Source organism: Monodelphis domestica, chromosome 7, assembly GCF_027887165.1.
Source record: "Monodelphis domestica isolate mMonDom1 chromosome 7, mMonDom1.pri, whole genome shotgun sequence".
NCBI classification, from domain to species: Eukaryota; Metazoa; Chordata; class Mammalia; order Didelphimorphia; family Didelphidae; genus Monodelphis; species Monodelphis domestica.
In genome coordinates, this window is record NC_077233.1 from 285431054 (window position 1) to 285441649 (window position 10596).

Here is a 10596-nt window from a genome sequence, read left to right on the forward strand (position 1 = left end):
CAGGAGTTTGCAAAGAGGAACTTGCTGCATGTCACAGAACTACAAGGACCTTATTCTAGCGTGTGGAGAAGATATCAGAGAGACACACTGGGACAGTTGGAGGCTTCTGGTTCCTGTCCCTGGGAGATTGAACCAGTAACTTCCTGTGGCTAGCTTCTGTGTGAGCCAAGTGGGAATTGGACGACCTTTTCCCTATGGAGCCAAAACTACTTGTCCTATTGTCCTAGTACCCTGGTATTGAGATCCTATCAACTCTGTCTTTCGATTTGTCATTTAACCGTGTTCCTGAGTCCTTATCATGTGTCCTGTCTGTTGGGAAGAAAAACTGCTGATAAGCCAGTAATTGACTGTGGAAAAAACCTGAAGCCATCGTGGGTCCCATTTTTAGATTTAATCACTAAAAGTGTATACACCCCACTCACAATTGAGTGGGGGAATCCTGTGATCCACGTGTGTGATAGTAAATGACAAATCAGGATCGACTGACTGCCCTCTGGGCAGTCCTAAGCAAAGTTTTAACTGTAATTGGTACATATAAAGTGGAGGGAAGTCACAGGAAGTGAAGAAAAGAAATGATCTTTAAAAATGCTAAGCTCTTCCTGTGAGGCTCTCTTCTCTGGGGTCTTCGACTTGACTTTGGAGGAGCTCTGGCTTGAGATCTCCCCAGGTCCTTGGCTCAGGGCTGAGGCCCCTCTTGCTAAGGACTAATTAGCCCTCACTGGGTTGAGCCAAGGGTCGGAGAAAAATACTTAGTGTGTAGCCTAGATATCTTACCCTATTCTCTCTATGATTTTCTTATTTTCACTCTTTCTATATTTTATAAATAGTTAAAATAAATCTCTGGAATTAAATTCCTGGCGACTCTATTCTTAAATAATCCAGTCCAACTTTTTATAATAAACCCTCACATTTCTAACCATTACATTCATAAAATGGAAGCAAATAGCAAAGTGGATTAGAAACCAAAATCCTACCATTTGGTAGATTTGGTAGACTGGAGCAAAATCTATTGGGCATCAACTGAGAAAAAGAATAATAATAAAAAAATAATAATAATAATTAGTAAGGGTATGTGGAAAGGTCAATCAAAACTTAATTGGAAGTTAAATAATGATTCTCCAAAATTGGTTGGTTAAAGAACAAATCACAGAAACAATAATTTCATTGAAGACAATGACAATGAGGAGGCTTCCTATCAAAATCTATAGGATGAAGCCAAAGGAGTACTCAGGGAAAAATTTATATCCCTCAGTTCATATGTTAACAAATCAGAACTATCAATAAGCACGTGAAAAAGTGTTCTAAATCCCTTATAGAGAAATGCAAATCAAAACAATTTGCAAATTGGCGAATATGACAGGAAAGGAAAGTAATAAATGTTGGAGGGTATGTGGCAAAGTTGGGACATTAATGCATTGCTGGTGGAGTTGTGAATTGATCCAACCATTCTGGAAGGCAATTTGGAACTATTCCCAAAGAGTTTTAAAAGACTGCCTGCTATTATTACAATTTTTTCCAAGGACACGGAACTTTGCATTTAAAAGAAAGATTTTATTTTTGTGAAAGATTTTATTTTGTACTTAAAGGTTTGTATTAGACAGGGAATAGGTGAGTGTTTTGTTGTGATTTTTGGTTTAAATTGAGTATTATTAATATAGGAGATTTATATCTACCTCTAGGGAGATTTTATATCTTCCTAAAAGGTAACTTCAGGGGGAGATAAGATGTTTTGTTGCAAGTTTTTTTCAATAGTAATTGTAAGCATTTTGACTTTGGGTATGTTTTGGACATGCACCACTTCTATTATAATTTAATAATTCATGTGCTTGATAGTGGGTATTGTTTCTCTCTCTCATAGTTGTCATAATTATTTCTGAACCTGCCTCTGTTGTTATACTTGTTATTGTTGTATTTCTCATAGTTGTCATAATAATTATTTTTAAACCTGCCTCAGTTGTTATAGTTCTTAAAGTCACTGTTCCAAAAATTATTATTTCCCCTAAAGTTGGCCCCAATAGTCCTGAAATTCCTAAAGATTTTTGTTCCAGGATCTACATTGACAAATTAGATATCCCTTTCTACTACACATATAGCAAGTTGTTGGTTGGTTATTATATTGTCTGTGATTACTAAATTCCCTTTGATCTCTGATAGCAGCTAATTTAACAGCTTTATCCCCTTTTTCATCCTTATCAAGTTTGCTTTTCAATTCTTTTAGCTCCCTTTTTAACTCTGCCACTAATTCGGTGTTTTCATCATCTCGTTTCTCTTTATCTACATATTAAATGTACATTGCAGTCCTTCTGAATTTATCAATATCCATACTAGACCAGTCAGAGCAATTTGTCTTTAAATAACTTTTAACTACAGTGCATGAGTTCTTCATGAACTGCTTCCCAAGATGGCACACGTCACTTTCTTTTGTAATGTCTAAAGTGTTCTCCAAACTCCATTAACCTATCCATGAATTTTGAGGGATTTTCACCTACATCTTGCCTCAGCTTTTCTAACTTATTCCAGGTCCCCAGCCTGTCATAGCATTGCCTCATTGCTTTTAATACAGCATCCCTGGCCTGGCACAATCTTTCAAAATGTAAAGAGTCATTTATGTGTCATTCTGAATCCTTCTGCAGCCATCCTGCCCAATCTTGATTAGCTACATTAATCACCTTCTCCTTTTCCCTTTTTGTTAAAAACTCATTGAGAAGATAGTCAAAGTCCAACCATGTGGGGTTATACTGTTTAACCATTCTAATTTATTAAAATATGATAGATAATAATAATAATGCTAACTTCCCAGGGTTGTTGAGTTCTAATGAGATGATATTTTAAAGCATTTAGAATAGTGCCTGGTTCAAAATAGGTGCTTAATTGCTATGTTGGAAATGGAAGATTTATTCCTTGTGTCCCAATCTGGAAATAGCATGGCATTTCTCATGAATACATGATAATGAATAAAATAATTTTATTACAGGAATGGTTTAGTTTATTAGTTCAGCAGCTTGTGAACTTAGATTATTTGGTAGTGAGACTGACCATATCGTTTGAAATTCAGTAACTACAGCTGCACCTGTATACCTTATGCCATCTCTCATACATGGGGACCCATGAGTAAATAATACTATTTCTTCATTTTCTAAAGGTATATCTGATAAATTGTCACAGGGCTTTTCTGCAATATTTACTATTCTTTCACAATCATTTGGAGGTTCTCTATATGGTGGTGGATCAGATAACAGTATAGTTGGATTAAGTGTCATGCAGCATTTCAATGTAATATTTTCATTTCTAGCAAAGTGATTTCATATCTAGTCAGTCTTTGTTCTGAGAATGCCTGCATGGAGTCTTAAAAGCAAAGTTTCTACTTCATGTGGGCACATAATAGTAAGTGGACATCCATCCCAACATTAAATCAGCAGCCTCTGTAACTAGGAGCGCGGTTGCAGACACACCTCTCAGACATGGAGGTTCACCAGCAGCGATTGAAAGGAGCAGAACCAGGAGAACATTGTACACAGAGATGGATACACTGTGGCACAATTGAATATAATAGACTTCTCTACTAATAGCAATGCAATGATCCAGGACAATTCTGAGGAACTTATAAGGAAGAATGCTATCCACATCTAGTGAAAGAACTGTGGGGATAAAAACACAAAAGAGAAACAACTGCTTGATCACATGGTTTGATGGGGATATGATTGGGGGTGTAGATTGTAAATGATCACCCCAGTGCAAATATTAATAATATGGAAATTGGTCTTGATCAATGACACATGTAAAACCCAGTGGAATTGCTCATTAGCTATGGGAAGGGATGGGAGGAGAGGAGGGAAAAAACATGAATCATGTAACCATGGAAAAATATTCTAAATTAATTAAATAAAACTTTTTTTAAAAATCAGAGGTCTCCCAGAAAAGCATAATGAATTTGGAAAAAAATAATATACTATGACACAAGGAATAATATAAGAAAACCATCCAGAACTTTTGAATATAGATCTCAAAGTCCTAATTGTGAAAATCCACAAATTGCTGCCAGAACAAAATCCCTCACCTCAAACTCCAGATTACTTTACCAATTTCAATGGCAAATAGTTAATTTCGAAAGTGGCCAGGGGAGAAACTTTTAAATATGAAGAAAAAGAAATTTGAATAATAAGGAATCATTCTGAAGTTATAAGAAATTAGAGAAGAGAAATAACCTATTCCAAAAGGCAATAGAACTCAAACTACAACCCAAAATAATATATTAAAATTATTTGTGAAAAAAAGAAATTTAACAACAATGAAAAAAGATTTCTTTCAGGCATCTCTGCCTCAAAAAAGAAGCATCTATACTGTTTTACAAGTGTAACCAGGCTTTTCACTAAGGCAGTGGGAAATAGCAAGGACCTGTTGCTGAGAAAAGACATGAGAAAAATCACAAAGTATAAGGATTAAGAAGAAAATAAATAAGTCACATAAATAATTTGTCTTAAATGTTTTATTAATGGACAGAAGGCAAGGAGAAAATAGAAGACACTGGGAGATGTACCCTGTTCATAACTGAATACTAAATGGAATGGTCATTTTTATTGTCTAATGGCAAGGGTGAGAGAAGGAGTTATGGAAGGAAGTGAAGAAGCAGATATGAACCTGTGGTGGGATATAAGGAGTTTTATGGTCAGTTTAATCTGGGGAAAGTTCATCCATCGAAAGGTCCCTTTTCTGAGATATTGTTGTAGAGATACGAATGTTTCTATCAGTGGCCAGAGTAGTGGTGGAGGGGGATAGAGGAGACCTGGAAATCCTAGGGGACACAAAGAACTCCTCAGCTTCTGACCCTGGGAATGCCATGTAGCTGAAGCACAATGTGCCTGATAAATACTGGTAGGTAGATGAGGAGCCTGCAAGTTCCATACTTTTGAGATGTGCATATCTCACTGACAGACAATATTCCCAATCTCAGGCACCGGCCCCCTTCTCAGTTTTCTGTCCTTGTCTGTCACATATCATGTAGTCATTTTTGCCTGTAAAAGCATATAAAAACTCAACTCTCCTATCCCAGAGAGAAGCGACCTCTATCTTGCCTCCTGGCCATTTGGCTTTCCCGCCCAATAAATCTCTATTTTCTGAAAGTTTGTCCTGGCCTGGTTATTCTTTAGGTGGGAACCCACTTTTCCACAACAGTGAGGGAAAAACAAATCCAGAGATGGGACTATGTATTTGGCCTTGGGGTTGGACTTGAAATAAGTGACAAGAATAAACCAGGGTGGTATCGGGATGTTTGTAGGCTCACTAGATGACAGTGGGGAGCCAGTATCAGAAGACACAGGGTTTGGGGAAGGCCAACGGTGTATAGGCGACAAGATAACAAATAAGCAGTTTAGAAACACAGGGATGGTTTATTTAGGCAAAGGAAAGTATGGAAGGGAATGAGGATAAATCTAATCTATAGTATTTATCTAACCCTCCCAACCAATCTATAGTAGTTCCCTCCTGGGAAATCTTCTGAGAAAGATTTTAACTATTCTATCATTTACCTCTCTACCTGAAGTCCCAATCCCTAATATATAAACATACTCCACTAACCCAAATTCACTTGGATAGGAATAGAGGAAATTAGGGTGGAAGCTGAACAGGACCAAGGCTTAGGGAAAAGTTCTCACTGACAGATGATGTTGGTGTGTCTCTCAGCTAGCAGGATAACACAGGAACAAGTTGGTATGTAGCAGGACACCCACAGAAGTTCCTGGGTCCACCCTAGGAGCCAAATGACGACTCTCTCCTTGACTGTCTGTTAGAAAACGGCCCAGTCACTTCTGCAGAATTCTAGAACTTTTCCCTGCCTCTCCGACCTTTGTAGATCCTGCTCAAATCCTCTTTCCTTATAACAGATTCCATATAGAATTGGGGTGGGGCCCATGCCAAAAAATTTTGAAACAACTACAGTGAAGCTTTGTTTATGTTTCATATTGTTCTCCCCCCCAAAAAATCAATATTCCTAAGAGTAAGATTAAGGAACAGTCTTGGGGGTGGGGAGTGGGTGAGGAAGCTGGAGCAAAATCCATGAAGGCAATAATAGAAATTTTATAGAAAAGTGAACATATTATATTTTTCAGAAGCTTTAACTCCATGAAGAAAACAAAGAAAATAAAGAATGCATGCATAAAGAAGGAACATGCCCAATTCAGAATATGCTAGAAAAGTAGAGAAATAATTAACTGAACAAAGATAAAATAACCAAAACAGAAGAAGGTGCAATAACAGCTACAGAAAATAAGAGTTTGTAAGGGAGGAAAGATTTTAAACCACTTGCTTTATTGGGTGAATAAAGAGAAGGAACAAAAAGGAAAGAATAGATAAATAAAAGAATAATGACAATAAGTAAATTTTAAAATTCTGACAATGGGAAAATAAATTATTATCAACATAGTAAAAGCTAAATTAATCTTAGGGAAAGGTAATTCTAGAAGAGATTTTTTTTTTTAAACAAAATACAAAAGGCAGTTAGGTGGCTCAGGAGATAGAAAGCTAGGCCTGGAGACAGGAAGTCCTAGATTCCAAAGTAGCCTCAGCCACTTCCTAGCTGTATGACCCTGAGCAAGTCATTTAACGCCCTTTTCTGCCTTGGAATTAATGCTTAGTGTCAATTCTAATACAGAAGGGAAGGTTTTTTTAAAAATTCAAAGAAAATAAATGGAGCAAAATAGAGCCCTAAAAATCATAGCTATAAATCTGAACAGATTAATTTGTTATTACAAAAGAGAAAAAAAAGAAGCCAATAACTGATTTCATAAAGTAAGCATATCTAAATAATGAAGGCACGTATGGAACGAGAATGAGAAATTTGATCTTTTCATTTTCTCTCTCCTCTGATACTATTCTGTCTACTCCTTCTTGAAGCTGTCCTAAATTCAGCACAATCTGCTGCCCAACACTAGTCATATTATGTCCCCATTTCCTGCTCACATTTGTCTTCCCTTGTGTAGGGTCTTGCCTCTATCACAGCAAGTTTAGCAGAGCTAAAAAACACTCAGGCACCCTTCAAATCTGAAACTGGATTTTCCCTCACTCTTTCCTATTTAACCTTTCACAACATCCCATTAAGAATTCATTCTGCAGCTGGTCCAAAGTCTTTGCTATTCTAAGATGGTTCTTAGAATATTCTGGTTCAAGCCTAGGTGGGGGTTCACAAAATGTTCATGGCCATAGTTTTATGCAAGTTTTATTGCAAGGATATATAGGCTCAGAATAGAATCATATTAGCCATCAATGGGGACGTCTTTGGAATTTGCAATGAGCTGCGGCAATTAGATGGAGCTCTGTATTGTTTAGGACAGTAATGCAGATCAGGGTCACAAGAATGACCTCCCTTAACCAAGAACCTGACACTCCAGAGGACGGGCTGAAGCTTTCTAGTTTAGGAAATGAGTGCAAATACTTTCTTATTTGGTTGTAACCTTATAGCAATTCTGTGTAGGAAGTTTTGTTTCTCCCGGTCAGGTGTCTATAGGAAAGTATATACTTCAAACCTGCACAAAGGAGCCTGAACACATTCTGTGAAAGGGTAGCAAATTAGACTGTATTTTAACTATGTAAAGGTAAGTCTACTTATGATGTAAGTGGATGCCATACCTTGTAAAGAATGTAAACACGCTAATTTCCTCCTTACAAAGGATGTACACTTTTAAGTAATTCTCTTGTTTATGAGAAGTCTAGGCAAGCAGCTGAGCCTCTAGCAGAGATGTAGGACTTACTCACCAGGACTATGATGGCGAACCTATGGCATACATGCAAAAAGGGGCATGCAGAGCCCTCTCTGAGGGCACACCTGCAGTTGCCCACCAGAGTTTGTTACTAGAAAGCCAAAGGGACTTGGGGTAGAGCTGGTCCCCTCCCCCTCTCCTTGCACCTGACATTCCTCACTTCCCCTGCCCATCTGCCCAGCAGCCAATGGAAGGGCTTTCTCTCTCCCATGTTGGGAGAGAGGCATAACACTCCATCTCTAAAAGGCTCACCATCACTGCACTAGGGCATAGATTGTCTCTATGCCTTTTCCCTGCCCAATCATTTGCACAGACCAACTGGAAAAGCTCGTATAGTTTTGTTTCTTGTTTTAAGTCCTGTTTGGTGATTAGAAGGCAAATGGCCATTGCCTGGCTCTAGACAACCTATAGAGAAAAAGTTTTTTTTAAAAATAAAGATTAGAATAAGGTCTCTGCAGAAGAAACTTTGCCCTATACCAAGAAGAGGTATCAAAATGAAAGGATAAGCATAATGGGAACTAGCTTCCCAAAATAACCAAGTACTCTTGTCTCTTGCCTGGGTAATGGTAGTCATCAGAGGCACATCCCTAAAGAAACAAAGTTGAGAAGATTTCTGATAATTCTAGGGCAAAGAAGGGTCTTTGCTCTTTTTGAAAAAAGTTCAATCATACTTTGGCAAAAGCTGTGTCAACAGATTTGAACAGAAGGAATGTAGAAATGATTGTACTGCTGAAACCCTGCAAAATTACAGACTCCAAGGCAGCCTTCTACCATTTTCTCCCTCTAGGATCTAGACTCACCTGGGAGAGTCTCATCTTAGAATTTTGTTTACCTCTCTTTGTTGTAAGGTTCGTTGCCTTTATAAACAATTTTAACCCAAGGTATTTGCTAGTATGGGTTAGGAGATGGAGGGCGCAATGGAGTGGAGCATCCCTAGAGAAGAAATTTTACACAGGTATTTTGCCAGAGTTCTGACTCTGTGAGATTTAGATAGTTTTGTCACAACTTCCCGGGGGGGGGGGGGGGGGGGGGGGGGGGAGAGTATACTGGAAAAGCGTTCGCCTACCTTCAGGATTCCCTCAGCCTCTTCCAGTTAACTTCCATGCGTTGTCTTCTTCCGTTCAATGGTGCGCTCCCCACTCTTTCTTTTTGCTTCTATTTGTATTCTTAACACAATAGTGACTGCTTCTTTCCTAACACTGCCCTGCTATCTGGACTTCAGGAAACAAGAGAGAATGGCTGGATTTGCCGGTCACCCCTTCATCCCGCCAATACGACATTAATCTTATCAAGGCCTTAGGATAAGGCTCGGCACACCGCAGGCATCCCGAATGGTTGATTAATGAACTGTTAGGAGGCTGGGGCTAAAATCTTCCTTCAGTTGGATTTAAAGCACCAGGAAAAAAGGGCCTTCTTCTAGTCTGGCGACGCCGCTCTAGAAAGAAGCTATCTGGAGCCAGCCAGCCATCACTAGATGGTTAAGCACCGTGTCGGGGAACAGGCCAGGCCTTTAAGGGCTCGCCGGGCGGGGGCGCTGCGCTCCTCCCGACTCCGGAAGGCCGGTGCTGGTGCCTTGTGAGGAAGGCCGCACAAAGGACTGCAGAGCGCGCTCCAAATGGAGAGAGCCTGGGGCGTCCCTCATCTGGGCGTGGAGCATGGTCTCGAAGCGGCCTGGATGGCGTTTGTCCCCTACAAAACGTGAAAGCTTTCCTAACCGCACTGATTTGCGCTTAGTGGCACCAGAGGAGAGTGAAAATGGTCCGTGTTCTCAAGGACTTCACACGCGGAGCGTAGAAAAGATACGTTCAGGGGAGTTAGTAGCGCTGTGGATAAAGCGCCAAATCGGAACCGGAAGTCCTGGCTTTCAAGCCAGTGTCAGGCACTTCCCAGCCGGGTGGCCCTGGCTGAGTCGGGGGGGGGGGGGGGGGGGGGGGGTGTTTGGCCTAGGCCCTGTGGAGGGCAGAGGGAGGGGGGGCCGTGACCGACGTAGGCGCCAAACAGAGGCGTCTACCTTTGACCCAGGGGTCATGGGCGCACCGAGGCACATGGCCGGGCGGGTGGCTGGGAAATGGCTGGCATCTGGGACGAGGCCACGGACTGGGCCTGGAAAGTGGCAAGGCCCGAAGAGAGGGCGGGTTCTGTTCTGCCTTTGCTAGGTAAGTGCAGGAAGGGACGCCGCTCAAAGTGTCCGGCGGGGCGTTGGTGGTGTGGAGAGGAGCTCCGGAGGGAGACGCCGCCAGACGGAGAGTGCCGGAAGCCACGGGAAGCGGGAGCCCGCGGGAAGCGGGAGCCTCGGCCCACTCGTCCAGTCGGCACAACCATGGCTATAGGACTCGCCACCTGCCAGGTGCTGTTCTCGGCTCTTGATGGACGCTAACTTGGGACCCTCAGAGCGACCACGTGCCATCCCCATCTTCCAGCGGAGGGCTCGGAGGCCAAGCGCCCTGCCCAGGTCGGGGCAGACGGGCTCTGGGATTGGGCTGACTCCAGGGCCGGCCTTCACCGACCGCATCACCCAGCTGCTGCCCAGGCACTCGGGCGAGAGCAGCGCCAGGAAGAGGCAGAACGCCTGCCCGTCAGACACTCGGAGAGGGCAGAGGATGCAGGAGGGAGCCGAGAGTCAAGGCTGACACAGGCCACGGGATGGCTCATTCCGGAGAGAGCAGCTGCGGTTGAGTGGTGGCGCGAGAAGCAGGCCACGGGTGCAGGAGGAGGAGAGGAAGCAACACGGAGACCCCCGGGAGGAGTTTGGTTCCCCCCAAGGAGGCCAGCTGAGGACAGGACAAACGTACTGAACAGTTAATAGAGAGAGCAGAGCCAGGGAGGATGTTTTAGGTATAGTAAA